The following is a 17,312-nucleotide window of genomic DNA, read 5'->3' on the forward strand; positions in this document are numbered from 1 at the left end:
TTGTCTCACAGTTTACTTTTCTTCCTCCGACTACAAAGTGAGATGGGTTTGTAAACACCAATCCCCATGTTAAAAACCAATAAGCAGCAATCTGTCAGAAGACACAATCTGACATTTGATCTTTGTCTTTGAAGCGCAGCAAATGTGACAAGATAAATACAGATTTTAAAGGCATCTTTATTGCTTGGACTTTCGCGACACACCAAAAATCAGCTTGCGACCCACTGGTGGGTTGCAAGCCACAATTTGGGAAACACTGCTGCAGCCCCTATATTGGGACCATTCGCCTATTGTCGGTGCATGCAGATTGCCCCATGTCCGCGCTATGTCCCTTTTAGCCACACTAAAAACCAGATTTCTAGATGGCTCCTGATATCTGGTGGTATCTTGGTCCATCCATTTGCCAAGCAGTACTGTGGTTACTTTAAGTCTAGGGAACATTGCAGTAGCGCCTCCAGCTCCCTTCCGATCCTCCTCCAGTAACTGGGCAGCTCCATATTGTCCAAAAGAATGCCCCACACATGGCCCCCAGGCACATGTTCACCACCTTTAAGATTTTTCTTAGCAATAATCTGAGTCAGTGTCCTCTGTGAAGACCTTCAACTGCCTCCGGTGCTAGCAGCTGAAATCCCTCCACACTACTGCAGACCAGCTATGGTACTGTCTATAGACATTCGTAAAGCATTCAGCACTATACGTTGGGGTATCTCAGAGCCGTCATGCAATGCATGCACTTGGGTCAGGGGGTGGGACAGATGGGTGACACTGCCGTAGTCTGCTCTGGCCCGTTTATGAACAGCATGGTGTATATCCGAAGCCTTTGGGGTGCACCAAGGAATGTGACAGGGGCGCCCAATCTCCCCGATGCTCTTTGCAATGGCAGTGGAACTATTTGCTTGCGTGTCAAGGAAGGAAGAAGGGAACTGGACAGGGGATTCCTCTGAGAGACACTGAGCATTTAATTTCCCTCTATGCATACAATATGCTTTCGTATATCAGGAACACAGAGGTAGGAATCCCTGGAGCCCTGGGATCTTGAGAGACTTTGGGAGGGTGTCCAGCCTATGCACCAATTGGAAAAAGATATGTCCTTTCCCACTGTCGACCTGATCTACAGGATCTTCCAGAAGCAGTGGAACAGATTGGTTCTCAATGGGAATCCTACACCTTCAGAGACTTTGGTGTTAACGTGTACCACTCTGTGATTAAGAAATGCGTTGAGAGCCCTGAGGGGCAATGTAAGATTCTGGTGGTCCCTGAAACTGCAGACCATGCCTGAAATGCAGTAGCAAAAATGGTGATGATGCCAAGAGAGTTGATATGCTTTGCAAATATGCAAGTCTGGATTACCCAGACCTGGTACAGGGCGTTTAAATCATCACTGTGGGTCCTGATCTGAGATGGGGAAGACACCAGGTTTTAATGGATATACTGAAATACTGTATATTCCGAAATGCCCAATGGACATGGTGGACTTCAAAACCTACTTCGTATCAGCCCAACTGCAGGGGTTGGCTTCTTGGCTTATGGTACTTGATGTGGTCAAGATGAGAGAACTGGGTGAGTCTCATCACGGAGGGATCTTGGTCACGGTGATGCTGAGGGTGAGACTTACGGTGGCACGACAGCCTGTCCTGCTTGAAGTTGCCCATTTTTTTAGGTCTCGCAGACCTGCGTTGCAGCGCGCATGCGCTGCTCATGTCTGTGAGACATATTGTGGGTGAGTATATTTCAGAAGGGGGCTTGAAGCCCCGCCCCTCATTTTCATTGGGTAGCGTCACCATTTATTGTAAACGGTGGCCTCCCATTGAAATTGAGGCTTCTGTGTTACTGCCCTTAGTCCTTTTGGGATGGCCCATCTGGACTGGGTCTCCTGCTTCACGGCTGTCGTGAAGCAATTTCTCATCTCAGAGGTGTGTTATGTAAACCAGCCTCAGAGATCCAGTCCTGATGGGCCTCCCAAAAGGAAACCGGGTGCTGCATGTTTATTTTTGCATTTCGCTTTCAAAGTGAAAGCGCAATGCAAATATAAACAGCGCTATGGCGAGCGCTTGTTGGAGGGCTGGGTGTCCGCTGCCTCACGCTTGGCTGCTGGCCCAGGCCGGGTTGTGGTTACCAGCTTCGCCTCTTTGTCCTGAAGTTCCTCTGGTCAGCCACACCACAGCTGGGGTGTCCCCATGCGCCCTGCTAATGGCTCTCAGATGGCGGAGGGCATGCCAGCTCTGTGAGGAGAGCGTCTGAGCATGTGAGATGGTCCCGCAGCCTGACGTGTGATGTGGTAGGGAAATCCATTTTCTGCAAACAGCTTTCCTCTGCCTGCTAGAAGAGTGTGTGTTTATTCTATGCTCCACGGTTTTTATACAGCACCTCCTGCCCTTCAAACAAGCTCTAGGCGCTAGCGGTTGTGTCAGAGCGCCAGGTGTCTCTAGGCTGTGTTTATCTGTGGTGAAAAATCTCTAATGGGGTAACCTTGGATCTGACGCCCTTACCGAACACGTGCGTGGGTGCTCGGTGGGTCACGTGCTCAGCCGCTATGGATTTCCCTATGGCAAAGGCCTATAGTAGGCCAGGTCTCGACATCCACCCAGTCACTAGTGGGAGTGTGTCTGGTGCACCGTGGAGTTACACGTGGATGGTGGGTTTCACTGCGCAGAGACCCGTGAGAGGCTCTAGTGAACCTCGCCAGCACCTCCGAGAGCGTGCATTGTTGCGTCGGTAGCTCTGCTTAATTTTCTGCACAGGGCCCCATAGGTGACAGGCTCTTGTGAACTGCTGCTACCCCAGTCAAAGAGTGTGCCTAGTGCATCGTGGAGTTTCTTGTGGGTGAATATTTCACCAGAGCTCCATAGGTGACAGGATCATGTGAGCTTACACTTCTGCGAGTGTGCACTGGGCCGTGGGCTGTTGGCTCTGTTAGGCTGGATTTCGCTGCACCGGCCCCCTGAGGTGACTGGCTCTCGTGCACTACTTCAGCACCATTAGGAGTGCGTACTATGAGTCGTGGGCTCCGTTGTGGTGGATTTCACTGCATAGATCCCCGTAGGTCACTGACTTGTGAAGAGAATGTGGCGTAACGGCAGAACTTCCAACTTTGTCGCTGGGGAACCAGGTTCGAGTTTCGGCCTTGGCTCAGCTTACTGTGATTCTGGGCACATAACTTAATCTCCCTATGCCTGCCATAAAATGTATGTGTCCTTGTGTAATGTAACTGGTGCTCATGTAAAGCAACTCCAATACCTCCGGGTCAACAAAAAATGCATTGACCTCACCTCGTGGGTGACTGAATCTTCTGAACTACACCAGCACCGTCTTCCACCTCTGGGATTGTGCATGGACAGTGCCTCGTAGATGACTAGTTCTTGATAACTTTCTTGGCACCTCTGGCAGTGTGCATGGGAAGTCCTGGGCTCTACCATGGTGGATTTCGTTGCACAGGGCCCTGTAGGGTACTGACTTTTGTGAACTACCCCTTCACCAAAGTGCATCATGAGAAATATAACAATCAGGTTTGTGATGGGTTCTGAGAGATTGGAATGTAGTCCCATGCCTGGAAGATTGAACGAGAATTCAGGCATTTTGGTGTGAGGTTTTCCCCTCTTCCTCTCTCTCTTCTTTTCTATGTTCCTCTCTCTTCTCACTCTACTCTCTCCTTTATGCTTTCCTTGCAACTTTTTCATTTAAATACATTCTTTACAGTCGAGGTCTAACTTCAATAGTTGTATCTACATTCTCGACATTAGTACACACACACAGCTCTCGCTCTCTCTCTCTAATATATATATATATATATATATTTTCATCCAACCTCCTGCTCCACACTGGAAGAAGGCACGCACTCAGAACTGCAGGTATAAGGCTTCTTTATTACCCTGGGTCACCCTCGAGCCCACGACTGGAGAGACGTGTTTCGACTGCCAAGCAGCCTTTCTCAATCTGGTTAGCGCTATGGTAATACAGGTTTTTATAGCCCTTTCCACACATAGTCAAACATAGACATAGAAGAATGTTGTTCCATCATGCCTAATCACATTGTAAATACACCACAGCCTTTCAACAGCACCAGAACTTAAATGACAATAGTAAACATATAAATACATAATGCATATGTTACCACACAATGCCATAAATTATGCTTGCGAGTTGCAAGTGAAGTTCATGAGAAAAAAAAAAATATTTTTGTAGTCTGCCAGAGTTTGGGGCGAAAAAATGGTGAAAAAACCAAAGTATGTTCATATATATATTATTGGAATATGGCGCCAGCCCCATCAGGGAAAAATGACCCCGATATGATAAAACACAATATACATGCCATATTTAAAACGAGTATTAAAAATGCAATAGGTCTCGCCTTTCATTAAGTTAAAACCATTTGCTTTGCTATACAATACCATTAGCAAAGCAAATGGCTTTAACTTAATCAAAGGTGAGACCTATTGCATTTTTAATGCTTGTTCTAGAGGGCAGCAGTGACGAGGACCAAGCAACACTTGCTATACCCGCTGGGTCTGCCTTTAGAGCGTGAATTGAAACTGTCTGTGGACAACTGCTATTCCGAGGAAACGCTTCTCAGCACTATGGTTTAGGAGGGGATGGTCTCCTCCGGGGAGAGTTTCTGACATAAGCCACGCTACAGACATCACTGACTCAGCTCTGAGAATGAGCACTGCAGATCTACGCACTCATTACTAACCTCCCACAGAATAAATGTTATGTAGAATACAGACCCAATGTGCTGCTTCTAGATTTAGCCCTGGTGGTGGCCTGGAGGGACATAACAAGACACTGGTGATTGCCGAATGGTCCACCGCACAGTAGGTGGAAGCGAGCCATAGAAAACTGGGCTGTTGCAGAGGGAGTTGCCATTTGGGCTGTGGAAAAGGTCTGCAAAATCCGTATATCAAATGTATGAATGGAAGTATTAGCAACTTTTCTAGGTAAGAAACTGGTGTAGGGTCATGAGTATGGCAGAAACCCACAACCGAGAACGGGTGGGTTTTAAGTTCAGTGACCGCACATTGAAGTGCCTGACACGCTGCTCACAGACACTAGAACATACTGTGCAACACTAAATAGGACACCTGGATGAGTTGGAGAGTGGGAGGAGATGGGCAAAACAGACAAAAGTGTTGGATAACATGTGGGATGAAGCAGACTGCAGCATTGGTTGGGAAAGTTGCATAAGATGTGAGCAACTAGGTACATGAATAAAAGATACAAGATAAAATAAGTGTTCAGATTAAAGGCTCAAATTAGGTTACATACACAGTGAGAACAGTGGCAGGGTATAAGATGCTGCACCAATTACTTGTGTTCTTGTACAATATCTAACACATATTAGTTATTTCAGCTAGTAGTGGTCCAACAAATGCTCACCTCCCGAAACCAGCCACCAATTTGGTTTCAAATATAAAACAGATATACAGAAAGAAGGAAGAGGTAATGCTATAATGACCAAAGAGTTAATCTCTTTCATTCATCACAGACGATGACAGAATAAATGATTTATGTAGCCGGAAATGTTCTTAGTCTTTTTTTATTTCAGTTTTGTATGTATAGCAGCAAAACAGCCAACGCGTTTCACCCTTTCAGGCTTCTTCAGGGCAACTATAATGTTTCGCAGAGTCTTCGGCTCGGAGTTTCCCGATACTCATTCTAGACACTTTCAAATTTTAGGATATACACTTTTATAATTTAGTATCAGTTATAAAAGTGTATATCCTAAAATTTGAAAGTGTCTAGAATGAGTATCGGGAAACTCCGAAACATTATAGTTGCCCTGAAGAAGCCTGAAAGGGTGAAACGTGTTGGCTGTTTTGCTGCTATACATACAAAACTGAAATAAAAAAAGACTAAGAACATTTCCGGCTACAGAAATCATTTATTCTGTCATCGTCTGTGATGAATAAAAGAGATTAACTCTTTGGTCATTATAGCATTGCCTCTCCCTTCTTTCTGTATACCCTCACAAATTAGGTGTGTAACAGTGATACGTAATGTAATGAAAATGCACAAACTGTCATATTGTTAATAAAACCAGTAAAAAAAACTGCCTCCGGTGGAATCCTTCCCTAATTGAAACGTTCATGGGTTCTCCAGGGTTTCATCCGAAATTGTGTATTTTTATGTCTAAAAGATTTTTTTTGTATTTGGATTCTGCACAGGCTGATTTCAAAATGCGGCTTCCTAATTTTATTGGTTTTATTTGTTGAACTGCGTTAACACGGAGAGGCTACCTTGCCACACTGTACACAGTCTAGCACTGACTGGAGTGCTTGGTGTATTGGTCTGGCACTATACAGAAACTGTAGTGCGAAATTCAAGAGCCCACAGACTTGGGGCCTCAGCTAGAGGGTGGTAATGGGAAGGGACCTCTGCTGCCATATTTAGAGAAGGAGGTTCACAATGTCTCTCAGTGGTACAGCCGCTTGGCGCATCGGGGACCAATCGGAAAGTGTTGGATTGACTTGTTGGATTGACTGCACCATTAAGGGTGAACCAGCCCCTGCCATTTCCACCAGTGTTACCACTGAAACCATGGTTGTCTCAGACAGTGCAATATTAAAATGCTCCCCACACTCTGGCAGAAACCTCACAGCATGCCATACACATTTGTTATTCGAGTCAATAAATGTATCCTCACTTTGAATGTCCATCAACAGGACTCACAGACTGGACCACAGTTGTGCATGGAGGACCAGCCACAATATTTTGTTTTTCTTTGAGGCTGCTCTAACCATGCATGCCAGCTGTTTTAGGGTGAAAGAAATCCACCATATGGAGCAGATATTCTTAAATTACGTGGCTCTCCTCTACAACAATGGTTTGACGAACAGGCTGACACTTATGTGACCCTTAGTCTATTTGTTAGCATACATGGCTTCTCTGCAGGCCTAATGCCAGGAGTGTGGCACAATAGCTGGCTGCCTCGGTGTTTCAGCACAGTGCTGCCCAATCGTCCGAATGCTCCTGTGTGATATTTCCACCCTTTAGGCAGCTTGTTTGATAATTTAATGTTCATCCGTGACACTCTGAGTTATGTTATGTTACAGCTATTTGTAGAGCGCAACTGCTACCCAAGGGTGTCCTGGCGCTGGGAGAAGGCCTAAAGAGGAATCAAGCCAGATGGAGAGATACGCAGGATCAATTAGTGAAGAGCCAAGTTTTTAGTGTCTTCCTAAATGCAAGAAGATTTTTCATTCTTCTTAGGGATAAAGGGAGAACATTCCAGGCTCTTGCCGCGTTGACTGTGAAGCTTCTGCCACCCCAGTTGGCCTTCTTCACCCTGGGTACTGTCACCAATTTGGCGTCAGAAGATCGTAAAGTTCTATTAGGGGTGTACCAGTGGATTCGTTGTTTTAAGAGTTCAGGCCCGGTTCCATGAAGGGATTTAAAAACCAAACACAAGGCCTTGAATTTGGTACGTTTCCTCACTGGCAGCCAATGCAGAGCTTTGATTTGGGCAGAGATGGAATCTGTCCTAGGTGTGCATGTGAGTAGTCTAGCGGCTGCATTCTGAAGAATCTGTAGTTTGTTTAGGGATCCTTCATGTATCTTCAGATAGAGACTGTTGCAATAATCCAATCTCGGCATAATCAGTGCAGTGACAACTGTTTGTTGTACCGCTTTTGGGAGTAATGGCATTATTTTTTTGCAAGATTTAAGAATGTAGGTGGTAGTAGAGACTACTTTATTTACCTGGTCCCTACAGCTCAGTTTGTCATCTATCCAAACTCCCAAATTTTTCACTTTCCCAACTGGCGGGGGGAGCTGACCTAGGTCTACCGGCCAGCAATCTGGTGTCCAGAGATTGGGCTTATTGCCAAACAAAACCACCTCCGTTTTGCTGGAGTTGAGTTTTAAACAGTTTTGGGCCATCCAACCCCCCCACGGCACTCATGCAATTTTGCAGCCTCAGCGAAGTATTCTGAGAGCCGCCTGGAAATAGGTTCACCACTATTTGGGTATCGTCAGCATATGAGGTTAATATAAACCCAGATGATTCAATAAGGGGGGCCAGTGAGGAAACCTAGACATTAAAAAGGGTCGGGCTCAGTGATGATCCCTGCGGGACACCACATGGCAAAGAGAATGATTTAGCTTCAAATTCATCTAGGGCCACAGTTTGTACTCTGTCAGTCAAACAAGATTTGAGAAGTTTCCAGGCAGAGCCCTTGACTCCTATCTCATGTAGACGGTCCATCAATACATCGTGGTGGACCGTGTCGATTGCCGCCGAGAGATCCAACATGTTCAGCGCGGCATTCCCTCCTTGATCCAAAATAGTCCTGATCTCTTCTGTCGATTTTAAAAGTGCAATTTCAGTGCTGTGGCCCCCACTAAACCCGAACTGGGATGGGTCTAAGGCTTGTGAGTCTTGCAGAAACTTATTAAGTTGGGCATTAATATTCCTTTCAATGACCTTCGCCGGGAGTGGAATTCTAGATATTGGTCTGAAATTGTTGGGGTCATCGACATCCAAGTTAGGTTTCTTCAGTAGTGGCAGAATTGATGCATGCTTCCAGTCTCTTTGAAAGTATCCATCTAAATACATAGTATACACAAACTGGACAGTGGACCAATTCGTAGATAGAGGCACCAAAATCAGAAGTATTACCAATATATTAACATGAACAACACAATTCCGTGTGCAAACCTTAACCGCACTCACTGTCCAAGAGCACCACCCTTTCTTCAGGGTCAAACGTATATCTAACCTATATTAAAGTTGCACCACTTTCAATCTATATATTTGTGAAATGAGTTCATATCAAGTCCATCAGATAAATGAAATTCCTTCTTTTTATTCTTCTTTTTTCATTGAGCCACAGCCAACGCATTTCGTTCTGAAAACAGAACTTCTTCAGGGCATACGTATAATTTCCACAGTGCAGGTGTAATATAAAACTCATTTTCTTTATCGCGGGTAGTTTTGAAAGACGAGACGCCGAGTTGGGCGCATGGTATTTCAGATGATGGGTCCAATAAAAACATAGACAGGATATATTTTTGATATTGACTATGAAATTAGGACATTATATTTGAGAAGTGAATTGACTTAGGAGCAATAATATAAAGAAAATGAGTCAGGAATCATATGATTGCATATAGGAATGACCCAATTGAAGGCGAATTGAATTGACCTTTATACTACACCTGCACTGTGGAAATTGTACATATGCTCTGAAGAAGTTCTGTTTTCAGAACGAAATGCGTTGGCTGTGGCTCAATGAAAAAAGAAGAATAAAAAGAAGGAATTTCATTTATCTGAAGGACTTGATATGAACTCATTTCACAAATATATAGATTTGAAAGTGGTGCAACTTTAATATAGGTTACATCTAAATACATAGTGTTGAAGATAGAAGTCAGTATTCTTGAGACTGGCTCTGCAGCTAAAATAACTACTGAGCTTGGGCATGGGTCAAAAGGGGAGCCTGACCTTATCTTCAGTAATAGGTTGCAGGTGTCTAGTTCTGTTAGAGGGGCAAAGTTAAGTAGAAGTGGGCTATCTAATTTACGACTGATCTGTTGCTTAGCTCTGTGTTGTTTCACGGGTCGAATTGGAGAAGGTGACAAAGATGTTATTCACTTTCTCAAAAAAGCATTTAGCAATTTTATTACACAGCTCTTGGCTGGCTGAGGAAGCCGGGGAGCATGGATGGGCTAAGGTTTTTACTATTTTAAAAAGCTCTTTAGAAGAGTGTTTTTGCTAAGTTGATTCTGTCAGTGAAATACTCTTGTTTTGTTTTTTGAAGCAACTGTTTATAAACTGCAAGGCTTGTTTTGTAGTCCATTCTGTCCTTATCCTTGTAGCCCACCCTCCACTTTCTTTCCAAGTGCTTGTACGCAAGTTTCTGATCCCTGAGTTCAGGAGAGTACCAGGGGGCAGAGGGTTGTTGTCTGGTAAGGCGGAGATTTTTTATAGGTGCTAATTTGTTCCCTGCAACTGCTAGCCAGTTAGTGTAGGAGCTGGAAGCCTCGTCCAAATCTCTTGGTACCGAGGGCGTGGTTGATGTAAGTAGTTGATGTAATTCCCTTGTGTCTATCTTATTCCATGCTCTGGCAGCTGAGTTTTTTTTTCAGAGGTTTTGAGGCCACGCGGTCAGGCAGGGTAATCTCACATATAACTGCCGAGTGGTCTGACCATGCCAGAGGAAGGACGTTCAGGATTGACAGTCGCAGATTATTTGAGAAGATGCCATCTAAAGTATGGCCAGCTATATGAGTAGCTCCCCTCACTTTGTATCCGGGTCGGATGAAGATTCCAAATAATAATTATGACATTGATTCCCTCTCACTAGGCTACGTGCTGCAGGAAAGCCTTAATGTTGTCTTTCGCCCTCTTCTCTAAAGTCTGAGGTCTGCTCTGCTCATTGAGGATGTAGTACCATGCCAAGAGAGGACATGAAATGGCGACAAGAAAGCATAACGTCAACATCTGACTCCATGTCAGAAGGACACTACTTCCAGTCCTATTGTTTCCTTTACCTAAATTGGTGTCCTCCAAGAGTTGCTGTCTTTGTTCAGTTCAGTTAAACTAGTTGTGCTGGTACACCTGAGAGCAATACTGTCTGTAAGGAAATTCTAGGACTGGAAAAGTTGCGTCCGCGTATCATGGAGTTGTTTGGATGCAAGCAACGAAGGGGGATGGAAAAGTAGAGCGGTAGATAGTAAAGGCGTGAAATTAGGGGATGAAAGTGTCAGACTGGAGATGGATAAAGAACTAGGAGGAACGGCTGAGGTAGAGAGCTGCTGTGTCCACTTCTGCATTCTCGTATTTGTAGTTTAGGATTTTCAGTTATAAACACAAACCTGGAAGAACAGAAAACACAGGAGAAAGGAATGCAAGTATATGTAAACTATTTACCGTGATGTCATGATCAGGCTAAAGGTCAGGTGATGTCATTTCTTATACAATCATCGTTATGCTAATTACTCGTTCTGAAACCTGAAAAATGTACATATTTTCAGCCACGATGAATGGCAATACAGTTGTCAAGTTACACATTAGTAGGGAATTGTAGGTAGCCAGTATTACATGAAAACTAGACACCCTGGATCAGATTCCAAATTCAAAGTACACTTTTTATTTTTTTTAAATAATTTCTAAAAAGTCAATAAATTGGTTAATCAACACACAAATGCTCCGTACTTTCTGTCTTTGAACTTCCTGTGCCTTAAATACACTGGAACTCTTTTCGAATGTTTTTATAGTGCCATGCACTTGTATTTGTTTTTATTGGTTTTTTTTTTTTTTTTTTTTTAAATAAACACTTTAAAAATATACAATAATCAATTGTCTGATCTGCAAAAGTAGAACCCTATGGAATCGGTCTTCTCTTTTCCTCTGGTAATTTATGGCGGCTTGTCCATTAGGGCATGCTGGAAGGGAGCCTCGGCACTTTCAATCTAACAGTCAGGAAACCAATGCTTAATTTGAGCTGGTGATTGCCGGTGGGGCCACTGGAATTTTTTTCTGGGACTGGAACTTCTTTTTCCGAGTTATAGGAAGATCGCACAGATCAGGAAGACAAAGGATGAGCAAAACACCAAATCCGTCACAAAAGGAGAAAAACTGAACCTGCAGGAGTGGGTGTGGGATACGGGGCAGAGAACGTTTGGTGGTTGATTAACACGGCATAAGGTGGATTTAAGACTACTAGCCTTGGCATTCGGTGAGCTTACATTTAATAGAAACAGGCTTCTGAGCAGCACACCATGTACCAGCATTCTTTAACGAATGAAGCACTGCAGGAAGCCATTTGCTAACCTAAGGACATGAGCTCAGACCATTTCTGCCACAACTTTCCTGCTCATGCTCACTGGTGCAGCTTTGCCCGGTCAACGGGACTCACCCTGGCCTAATAGTAGCCATTCCTGACTTGCTCTGGGCATTATTGTACGCATTCTAGCTATAGCCAGCATGATAGTGGCGCTTCGTTGCCGTACTGTGGATATTCTTGGCAATATTCTGTCTACACCTGGCATGAAAATAAAAATCTAAAGTGAGTATTCCTCGAATATCTGAGCATCCTTGGCATGTTCTGGGGAAATTCTGAAATTCCCTGGCGTAACACTGGCTCATCCTTAAAAATGTGAAGGTCCCTGGCATTATAGTGGCTTCTTTGATGCATCAAACCTTTTTCTCAATATTCCAGCTGTTCTTGGAATAATCGAAGCCCATTTTTAGGTCTCGCCTGACCCAGTGCATGCGCTGGTCTGGCGAGACTTATTGAGAGGGCTCCAAAAAGTGCTACCAGGCCAGCCTAGAGCTACAGTGCACGTGCGCGGGCGCGCGCACCGCGCTCTACCGCGATTACTTTCACTTTCGCGGCCCCTTTGATGTTTGATCGCGATCACTTTCGCGGCCGCTTGGCATAGCCAATAGGTCTCGCTTTTGGAACCTTATAAGTATTTAGTTATGCAACTGTTGCATGGCTAAACACTTATAAGGTCCCAAAGGCGAGACCTATTGGCTATGCCAATGCTTGTTTTCATATAGTGGCCATGCTTGGCAATATTCTGGCTTTGCTTGGCATAACAGTTTCCTGTCCTTAATATATTTTAGAAATCCATGATGACATTCTGGATAGCGGGTCATCCATGACCTAGTTTGAGTGTTTTTAACAAAATTCTGGTTTTCCATGACATACCAGTGGCTCCTCCCCGTCATATGGTTAGCATTCTTGGAAATACTCTTGCTATGCCTCACTAAATGCTATTCAGTCTTGACATGTTGTCCGTGTCCTCGCTTTAATTGTGTCTCTACTCTTATTCGTTCTGACCAAGACCCAGTGGTGTCCATTCTTGAAATTTTGTGGCTATTCATTATATACAGCGAGCTATCGCTGGCAAAATGGGGGTGGCAGTCCGCGCCACATAATTGATGTACCTGGCTTGTGATGAATAGTGAGCATGAAAGGCAGGCCGTTCTAGTGTGACGGTAATTCATGTGATTGCTTGATGATCATGACCAGCTGGTGTTTAGTGACTGCGCATGTATTTTCCTACAAATGCAAATCTGGGTTTTTGGGGGCAATGGAAATTGCAGGCTTCACTTTGCTGGGTTTGAGTTTATTTATCCAAAATAAAGTGTGTATTTCACAATAAAAAATTTTGGGGGACAACATGGTTGTGTTGCATTTCTAAAAACCATTTAAAACTGTAAATGAGCAACAATTCATGTGGAGTAGGGAAGAATGTTTGCTTATTTTAGTGCCTGTGTGTCACAGGGCCGTTACTGATATGGCTGTTACGTCATGATGTGTGCGGAGGCATTTCATAACCTATATTCATTAGGGCTTTTTATGAGATCTCTACTGTTGTCTGAGCACTGAGCATGTAAGATCCCTCCCACACCAGCACGCAGGATGTGACTTTCCGGGCGGCGCTCCGACGTGTAACACACAGCCTGACTGGGCCCGGTGACGTCAGGCTGACAAGTGAGAGCCATGCCGCAAGGAACATTAATAATGAAGCACAGTCCTGCCAATTCAAACGTAGTCTTAGCAGGGAGTGTGAGCCTGCCTGCCAGCGCTGAGCAGCCTTAGCTCAGCTGTGAGCCCCAAGCCTGGTAGCGCAGCGCACAAGCCATCGGCTGCACGCTGCCAGCTGACCCACTTAAGTTTTAGGCAGGCTGCGCTTCAGTAACAGACACCATGCATAAGCGTGACAATGCATTTCAGTGCGGTAATGCGGAGTACCACACTGAAATGCGTTAGTCTAACGCCTGATGCGTGATACTTGGCAGGACTGAGATCGGTGTATCCTGCTGGTTTCTGTGAGCTCTAAATAACTTAGCAGCATATTTGTCAAATGAACCTGTGAGATTTGTCTATCTCTGCTGTCTTTGGACTGCAGTTTTGAGATTTGTGCAAGTTTAGTTTTTCCTCATCGTGCCTTTTCCACGTCAACTTTAACATGTGACGAAGTATCCAATGTGAATGAACAGTGTGGAAAAATGTTGTGAAAAACGTTCTCTATACATTTTCAACTGTGAGTGGGCCTTTTCGTTTAGTGGATTGCCCATGGATTGGCTCGATCTTTGCAAAAACAACAGTTGATGGACAGAATGCAGAACAATGTCATACATTCACCCCAGTACAGCGATCTGGGCCTAAATCCATCGTTTTTTTTGCTCACCATGCCATTCAAGTTTGAACCCAGCCATATGCAAATCAGTCTTGACCCTGTGCCTCATGGGAACAGTCCAGCAGTCTTTGCAGCAGCTTTGTCCAGTTTAGTTCGCTCCACAGTCTGTTACTGGGAGGATTGCTAGATGTGTGTTTTTACAGGCCCATTATCACTCTGTCACTCTGTCATGCACCGAAGTGCCCATCTTCAGGGGGGTCTGTTGTCTTTATTCCAAATAGTTTAAAGCCAAATGAGCACTAGCGTCCCTTGTAGCTTCCCGTTAGTTGCTGTAGCTCAGGGCTCTCCAAAGTCGGTCCTTGAGGGCCGGATACAAGCTAGATTTTTAAGATAAGCATATCCCCATGTAGATAAATATAGTTAAAATCTGGCATGGATCTGGTACTCCAGATCGATTTTGGAGAACCCTGCCAGGATATCCGCACAGTGGCAGCCCCTTTCAACTGGACAAGAACCCCCTGACCCCAAGCTGCCAAAATATTGCCATACACTGCTCAAATTCTGCACTGCCTATCAAGTGAGGCGCTTGCACATTCTGCAGTTCCATGCAAGGTCCTTGCATGGCCTCTTGCACTGCCTACTCCCATTCCTGCTGTGAGTCACATGAGACCCCCCTTGAAATCCACAATCATCCATGGGCGACTTGTGGAGGAAATTAGCCTTAGGAGCCTGGATTTTTCTCCTCTGTACATTACACCATAAAACGAATCTTTTGCTGTATGTGTTAATTGCTAAGAGACCTTGTTTATGTCTTGCCTACGCAGCACCTTTAGCCGTCGCTCTGTTCACTTTCAAGCACACACTCGTGCTTGTGGCGGCATCCACCTTGCGGGAGCGAGCAGGGGCGCGCCACAAGCACGAGTGCAGTGCTTGAAAATGAGCAGACTGCGCACGCAAGCACCACTCCCGGGCTCACCTCCTGCTCCCCCTCTATCTCATGTGCATTCCTTGTTTTGTCATCTTGTGGATGACTCATCTCCCCGATTTCCAGATTTAACTTTGAAACTGACAGCACTTTTTAATCAATTCCCTTTGGGGAAATTAAAAGTGAAAGCCCTTAATTTTTTAAACAGTCAAAATATTTGAAATGCGTTTCATTTGTATGTGTCTTTTTAAATAGCATCCGATATTTCACTCATACAGTGAAAGTTTTGTTGAAGCAAATGTCCTGTATCACCATGCTGTATGGATCCTCACTGCAAATGTGCCAGCTATTTGACCACCACGTCCACCACCACCACGTCCACCACCACCATGTCCACCACCACCATGTCCACCGCCACCACGTCCACCACCATCACATCCACCACCACAACATCCACCACCATGTCCAACACCACCACCACCTTATCCTCCACCACCACCACGTCCACCACTACCACCACCATGTCCACCACAACATCCACCACCAACACCATGTCCACCACAACATCCACCACCACCACGTCCACCACCACATCCACCATGACTGCGTCCACTGCCACCACGTCCACCACCACCACCACCATGTCCACCACCACCACGTCCACCACCACATCCATCACCACCACCACGTCCATCACCACCACCACGTCCACCACCACGTCCACCACCACGTCCACGTCCACCACCACGTCCATCACCACGTCCATCACCACCACCATGTCCATCACCACCACCATGTCCATCACCACCACCATGTCCATCACCACCACAACGTCCATCACCACCACCACGTCCACCACCACGTCCACCCCCACTACGTCCACCATCACCATGTCCACCACCACGACCTCTGCTACCACGTCCACCACCACCAAGTCCACCACAACCATGTCCACCACGTCCACCACGTCCACATCCACCACCTCCACATCCACCACCCCCACGTCCTCCACGTCCACCATCACCATGTCCACCACAACGTCCACCACCACCACCCAAACGTCCGCCACCACCACCACATCCACGTCCACTACCACGTCCACCACCACCACGCCCTCCACCATGCCGTCCACGTCCACCACCACCAGGTCCACCACCACCAGGTCCACCACCACATCCACCACCATAACATCCACCACGTCCACCACGTCCTCCACCACCCCGTCCTCCACCACCCCCACCCCCACGTCCTCGACCACCCCCACGTCCTCCACCACCCCCACGTCCACCACCCCCACATCCACCATGTCCACCACCACGACCTCCGCTACCACGTCCACCACGCCCACCATGCCCACGTCCACCACCATCACGTCCACCATCATCACGTCCGCCACCACCATGTCCTCCACTACCACCTCCACCTTGTCAACCACCAGGTCCACATCCACCACGCCACGTCCACCACGTCCACCACCACCACCACGTCCACCACCACCACATCCACCACGTCCACCACCACGTCCACGTTTACCACTGCCACCACGTCCATCACCACCACAACGTCCATCACCACCACCACCACCAAGTACACCACAACCATGTCCACCACGTTCACCACCAAGTCCACCACCCCCACATCCACCACCTCCACGTCCACCACCCCCACCTCCTCCATGTCCACCACCACCAGGTCCACCACCACCAGGTCCACCACCACCAGGTCCACCACCACCACGTCCACCACCCCCACGTCCTTCACCACCCCCACGTCCTTCACCACCCCCATGTCCTCCACCACCCCCACGTCCTCCACCACCCCCATGTCCACCACCCCCACATCCACCATGTCCACCACCACGACCTCCGCTACCACGTCCACCATGCCCACGTCCACCATGCCCACGTTTACCACCATCACGTCCGCCACCATCACGTCCGCCCCCATCACGTCCGCCACCACCATGTCCTCCACCTCGTCCTCCACCTCGTCCTCCACCTCGTCCTCCACCTCGTCCACCACCACGTCCACCACCACGTCCACATCCACCACCACGTCCACCACCACCACCACGTCCACCACATCCACGTCCACCACCACCACGTCCACGTTTACCACTGCCACCACGTCCACCACCATCGCCACATCCACCACCATCGCCACATCCACCACCATCGCCACGTCCACCACCATCGCCACGTCCACCACCATCGCCACGTCCACCACCATCGCCACGTCCACCACCACCACCACTGCTATGTCCACCACCACTGCTATGTCCACCACCACTGCTATA

The 17,312-nt window shown here is 46.7% G+C and overlaps 1 protein-coding gene across 2 annotated transcripts in view; it reads left to right on the forward strand.

Moving 5' to 3' along the window:
- Nucleotides 1–17,312, forward strand: part of DHRS12 (dehydrogenase/reductase 12) — a 75,411-nt gene that overhangs the window by 18,751 nt on the left and 39,348 nt on the right. The window lies entirely within an intron of this gene.

The sequence above is a fragment of the Triturus cristatus genome, chromosome 8 (genome assembly GCF_964204655.1).
Source record: "Triturus cristatus chromosome 8, aTriCri1.1, whole genome shotgun sequence".
Classification (NCBI taxonomy): domain Eukaryota; kingdom Metazoa; phylum Chordata; class Amphibia; order Caudata; family Salamandridae; genus Triturus; species Triturus cristatus.